Source organism: Marmota flaviventris, chromosome 2 (genome assembly GCF_047511675.1).
Source record: "Marmota flaviventris isolate mMarFla1 chromosome 2, mMarFla1.hap1, whole genome shotgun sequence".
In the NCBI taxonomy this organism is placed as follows: Eukaryota; Metazoa; Chordata; class Mammalia; order Rodentia; family Sciuridae; genus Marmota; species Marmota flaviventris.
This window is the reverse complement of record NC_092499.1, coordinates 189,446,303-189,452,498: the sequence shown is the minus strand read 5'-3', so window position 1 is coordinate 189,452,498 and position 6,196 is coordinate 189,446,303.

The window sequence follows — 6,196 nt, the reverse complement described above, 5'->3', positions numbered from 1 at the left end:
GTTGTTATATGCATGGTTACACATCAACTTTTCATGGACCTCTGGAGAGGCTGGGAGGGAATTATAGTTCGGGAAGTAGAATCCATCTAAAGTCAATTATGGACAAGATGAGGGGCTGCTTGGATATTAAGGAAGGAATAGAGTTTGGGGAATCATCCCAAGAAGATAAAACATTCGAGGCAGCCAGGAAGAAGGAGCCTTGGGGAGAGTGTTGGCGCCTTCCCCTGGTACCACTGTGCCTTCATAGTAATGGAGAGCTTTCTTCTCTGGCCCTGCAGGATGCCAGGGAGGGACACGAGAGTTCTTGCTCGGAGATCCTCAGAATTAGCTGGAGGTGACCTCTGTGGGCAATGTGTTTAAGCCTTCGAGATTATAAAACATCTCTGGGGGTTGGGCTGTTTCTTCATTTTCCCTTCTTCTTTTTCTCTCTTCCTTTCCTCCCTGTCTCCCTGTCCCCTTCCGGATCCAGACTTGAAGACCTTCAAAGGGAGAGAATGGGCCAAAGACAAAGACCCCAGACCAAGAGCAAAGAGGATCCTCTGTTCTGAGTAGTTTGATCACTATCTAATCTGAGAAAATTCAAGAGCCTCTTGTTTTAATTAAACTCACTTTGGAGAGTTTTGACTTTGATGAATGGAGAAACTTGGGTACTTATTTATTCAGCAGGATGTGGAGTATCACCCAGCAGGAGCCATGGTGTTCATCTGAGGTACTAACAGGGCCTAGAATCCTCCCACCGATTGAGATGCTGTGGAGGCGAAGAGCAAAGGAGGGCAGCCTAAAAGTTCCAGAAGCTTATGGGAGCAGCCTGAGCTCCAGAAGTGGTGGGCTTCCCTGGCATCTGGGTGGAGCAGTAGAGGGACAGTCCATGGAGTTGTGAGCAGGACCAGCTGCAGATATTTCAGGCCCCAGCTCAAAAGGATCAAGGATTTTAAGATGGCAGCAGCAGAGCAATAAACCAAGTGGGGCTCTTCTGAGCCTGCATCCCATTCACCAGCCCAGGTGACCAGTCAGGGAAGCTTAACAAAAAAATTGTAGATTGTGGAATCCAGAGACCTGGCTTTGCCACCAACTCCTATGGGAACTGGCTTTAGACTCTCCTAGTCTTCGTTTCCTTATTTACAACATGGGTGTGATCCTGGTCTGGCTACCTCACAGTTTTCTCAAGATGTTAAATCTCCACAGCTTCAAACTTTGCCCCAAGCCAGTTCTAGTTCCTATTCTTACTAAAAGTTTCTCGTGGAAGCACATGTTGGAGTTTAGAAAGTACTCCAAAGTAATGAAAGTACTTTCGATTATAGAAACCATTAGGATAGTTGATCCCCCCCCCGCCCCCCGAAAAACATAAATTCTCCAAATCCCCAAATTCATATCTGTGGCTTCTTAAGTATCCTAAAGCTCAAGCAAATCAAGTTACCTGCTATTCAGAACATTATCAATGCACTTGGGCCCTTCTGTTCTTGAAAATGCAATTTCCTTTCTCTTTGCTGGCAGAATGCTCAGAATCATTGAGATCTGGGAGGTATTTAGTGCAGGGAAATTATAAAAATTAGTAGCTGTCAGAGCCATAGTAAAAGAACACAATCACCCTTCTGCTAGGTGAGCCTCCATCTTTCTGGCACTCCAGAACGTTGTACTGCACAAATGACAAGAGCCAGGTGATAAACGGAAGAGGCAGAGTTATTAGGAATTCATGGCAGAGGAAAAGAATCCTGTGGGACTCCGTGAACATGAACTTGGAGCTCCTTTTTCTCTGCCTTCCTTTTCTTCTCTTCCTCCATGTTTACTTGGGCTGATATCCCTCGTGAAGCCATATAAATCCCTACTTATCTATGTGATTGGCAGGAGCCTCCAGGATCAAGTTTGGCTCTGAGCATCGGCTCAGCCTTCAGCACTACATGCAGGGCACTGGTACCCTCTGTGAGGTACCATCACTGCCTGTTCACAAGCTTCCTTTTACTCTTATGAAGGGGTATTCTCAACAAGGGCTCTCTCTGCCTCACACTCTAATTTGAATTGCATAGCAAATGTCCCCTCTGGCCATCCTGGTTTTGAATATGTGCCTTCCCTGGAAAGGGGTGGAGACGCACCCAGATCAGATCTGTGTCTAGTACATGCCCTGCTCAATAGGAGTTATCTTGCCAAAAGGAGAGTATTGGCCCAGTGTGGGACTGGGGAAAGACTTCTCAGGGAGGGGAGTAAGAGCTAGCCAAGCCAAGCCACATGGGAAGGAAGCTCAGGTAAAGGGTGGAGCCTGCACAAAGATCTAGAGATACAGCAGACCCCAAGGGGCAGAGGGAAGCCAGGGCATGGCTGGAGTACAGCCGGGACAGCAGTGAGGGGCATGACCATGGCTGAGACACAAGAGCCGTAAGCTGACCCTGTGACCTTTGAACCACCTGAACAGGCTTCAGATGGCTCCCTGTTTGCAATGGATGAGAACCAAAGGGTGGCTGACTGGTCTGTTGAAAGGGTTCTTTTTTTTCTAGACATGCCCCTGGACCCAGGCTCTAGGCACCAACTCACACAGCAGGTGAGTGTGGTGTCGAGAGACCATAGGCACCTGAGCCCTCCTTGCACATGAGTTCATCTCACCTTGTGTCTGTCGGGGCTGGCCCCCACACCACAGTTGTTAATCAAAAGTAGGTTGAATGATGGACACACATGCCCAGATTGAGTCGGAAAAGTTTTTTTTATGTAAATAGTAAATATTTTGCTATTCAAGTATTTTATTATACTATGTTACTATGAGTGAACATTTCACTATTTTTGTATAAGTCAACACTTCTGACACTTTGCACCAAAAGGTGCCTATTGTAACTACCCTCCTTTTTTACTAGAGAACAGTCATTGTCAATGTACCTGATGGAAGTGGCCGTTTTCCATCCAGCCTGGCTTATCAATGGTCACTGGATAAGTCTGGCCAGTGCGCTGTCAATTGCCAGCCCCTGCCGCAGAATATTCCCTGGGTAGTGAATTTTCTATACCTCTGTTTATCTGCAAATATTTTTACTTTGGAATTTGTCAGTGATAGTTTTGCTGGTGACAGAATTGGAAGTTAACAGATGTTATCCTCCATTGTTTGAGAGGGTTATTGTGTTTTCCTCTGGTATCAGTTAGAAAACTTCTCCAAGAACAATTGCTCTGTCTTGGTGGATCATTTGTCTTTTCTTTTTGGTGACTTTTTGTTTTTTCTTTCTCTCTTTATCCTTGGTGCTCTGCAGTTTCAGTGGAAAGTGATTAGTCAGGGATTTTAATTTTTCCCTTCAATTTGTACCAATTAGAACAGTTGAGGGGACCCTCTCTTTTACTTCTTTTTTAAAAAAACACTTTTTAATATTTTTGTTGTTGTTGTTGTAGATGGACACAATACCTTTATTTTATTTTTCTGTGGTGCTGAGGATTGAACCCAGTGCCTCATGTGTGCCAGGCAAGCACTCTACCACTGAGCCACAGCCCCAGCCCCTCTCTTTTTTACTTCTGAAAGACTTTTGTTCTTCTCACCCAGCATTCTACTCTGCCTGTCTGTGGCCTCTCCTAGTGCCTTTAGTTGAATTTCACTTAAAGTACATATTTTCTTCATTTCTCCTTTGCCTGTGTATTTTAATTTTGTTCCCCTCATTGTGAGTATGAGTTCAACATTGAAAATCCAGGCTGTTGTTTGTAGATATTTTAGGTTATCTGGGGAGCAAGTTTTCCCATAGAAAAGCTAGCCCTTGGTTGACCCATGAGTGGTCATTACTAGGAGCTTTTCGTGTGCGAGGAGTGTCCAAGGAGCCCAGGTCACAGGTGAGGCACTCTCATTCACCAAAGCGTGTGCCCTCTTTCTAGTCTCTCAGTAGAACCCACGATCTCAGTGCTGACACAGGCCTTATGTTCAGATTATCCAGAGCACTGAGAGCCCTGGCCGCCCCCAGCACAGAGCGGGGTTTGTCCTAACTGTACTGATAAATTATCTAATGCAGGGGACAGTGAGGAATTAAGGCTGAGGTAATACATTTATGAAGAAGATATTTTTAATTAAAATATTCAACAAGGAAAAACTTCACATGACTCAAAAGTTAAAACTACCAAAATCCTACATGTGGAAGTCCCACCCCCACACCAGCCCTGCCACCCTATTCATGTCTGTCCCCAGACAGTCACTTGAGTTGCTCTCTAGTCGATGTTTTCCTGTTTCATGTCCAAATATGAGCAAATGCTAGCACCTAGCCTAGCTTCTCACCACTGGCCTACACAAAAGTTAGCATGTGACATTGTTATTTTCTGACACTACTTCTGTCGTCGAAGGTGTGTACGTGATTTTTATTTATTTTTTTCCTCCCCGACACCAAATACGTGCTGTTTTTCCACACCAATTCTCCAACACCACTGGGTGTCCAAAAATTCAATTTGATTCTGATGTTCTCTGCCTGGAGTTAGTGTCAGACCCTGCTAGTTAAAATTTCACACCCATAATGCTGCTCCCACTCAGACACCAGCCACAAGCGAGGGCCCCATGTGACCCACCTTTTTGCCCAGTTGACTACAAACTTGGGAAGTTCCACAAGCCACCCCCCATTCACTGGAATGACTCCCAAGGCTCAGGAAAGTGCTCTATGTGCGAGTGCCATGGCATGAGAGAGGAAAGAATTTGGGAGCAGCCACGTGGAGTAGTTAGGAAGGTCCAGGTGTATGGACTGGCTTCCCAGAACTGCAGAATATTCCCCAGTGAGAAGCTGCTTGAACCCCAGTGTCTAGGGGGTTTCATGACACAGGCATGACTGATGAGATCGTTGCTCATTGGTGACTGACCTTACCCCAGAAGTCCAGGAATGGAACAGAAAGTTCTCACTTGCTAATCAGGGCCTCGCTGGTGACCACTCCCATCCTAAAGATATCTGTCCCACCAGGAGTCATTTCTTGAGCATATGCAAGATTGAAACTCCAAAAGTTTCAGGAGCTCTTTTTTAGGAACCAGGAACAAAGAGAAAATATTTATTCTTTATTACACCACAAACACACCCTTGTTTTGGCATCTTGCTTTTATGTATCTAGGAGGTTCTCCCTGTAAGTGCAGACCTTAGCACATTCATTTTATGATCATATGGTTTCTTGTGGGTGGATACAGCAAAGTTTATTCAATAGGTCCCTTTTGATGGACAGTGGGGCTACTTCCAATGTTTCTCTATGACAAATAATACTACAGTGACTAACCCACGATGGACATTTCATACCTGCATGGGTCAATCTGAAGGACGGTTCCTAGAAGTGGGCTCCGTATGCTGGTGGGTGAAAACACCTATGAAGTCCCCTTCACAGATTGAATGTCTGTGATGAAGCTTATAATGATGTCACTGTTCTGGCCGTATCTGATTAAACTGGGCTGTACCTGGAAAGGCTGTCCTTTCCTTTTTGCCCAGTTGACTACAAAGGCTGTCCTTTCCAGGAGTTTAGAAGTACAGTGCATTAGTGAACCGAGGCTGAGGGATCGCCTCCAGAAGCAACGCTTCTCTGCCTCCTACACAGAGCACAGAAGGAGACTCGTCCTTGGTGACAGAGAGCAAAGGAAGCCAGACCTCTGAAGAGAGACAAGAAAGCATGCGTCCAAGGAGGGATGGGAAGGGGACTTTCTTAGCTCGTGGTAACATTTGGACTCTGGACCAACTCTTTTCACACTTGGATTTGATGCAATAATACAATTTCCTCTCAGCAAAGCCCTCCTGGCTGCTTGAGTTCATGTAATTGGGTAACAATTCTGATGTGGGCATCCTCCTGTAACTCACTATAAAATCCACTAATTACTAGCTTTTATTGCATCAAGTCCCATTGCAAAGAGAAAGCCTTGTCCCCAGCTGCTCCCATGCAATCCTAACTCTTTTGTGGCTGGGCCAATCTGGGTCACATGTCCCATACCAGCCCTTGGGCTAGGAAGTTACAGTGCAAGGACTAGGCTGGACTCTGATACTCACTCATCCCTTGGACCCAAAAGAAGTCCAGATGTTCTTCCCAGAAGGGAAAATGAGGGACAGAGACCACCAAATTCCCACTGCAAGTGCCTGGTAACCTAAGAGCCTGATTAAGAAATCATTCCTGACATGAGTTAAGGGGATCAAGGGATTCTTGAGAGGAATCTTGGGTCTCATTATTTTGCAGCCTTCCTACAGGATTCACATCCTGATGGGCCTCTCCAGACACTTCCTTCTAAGTGTGTGTC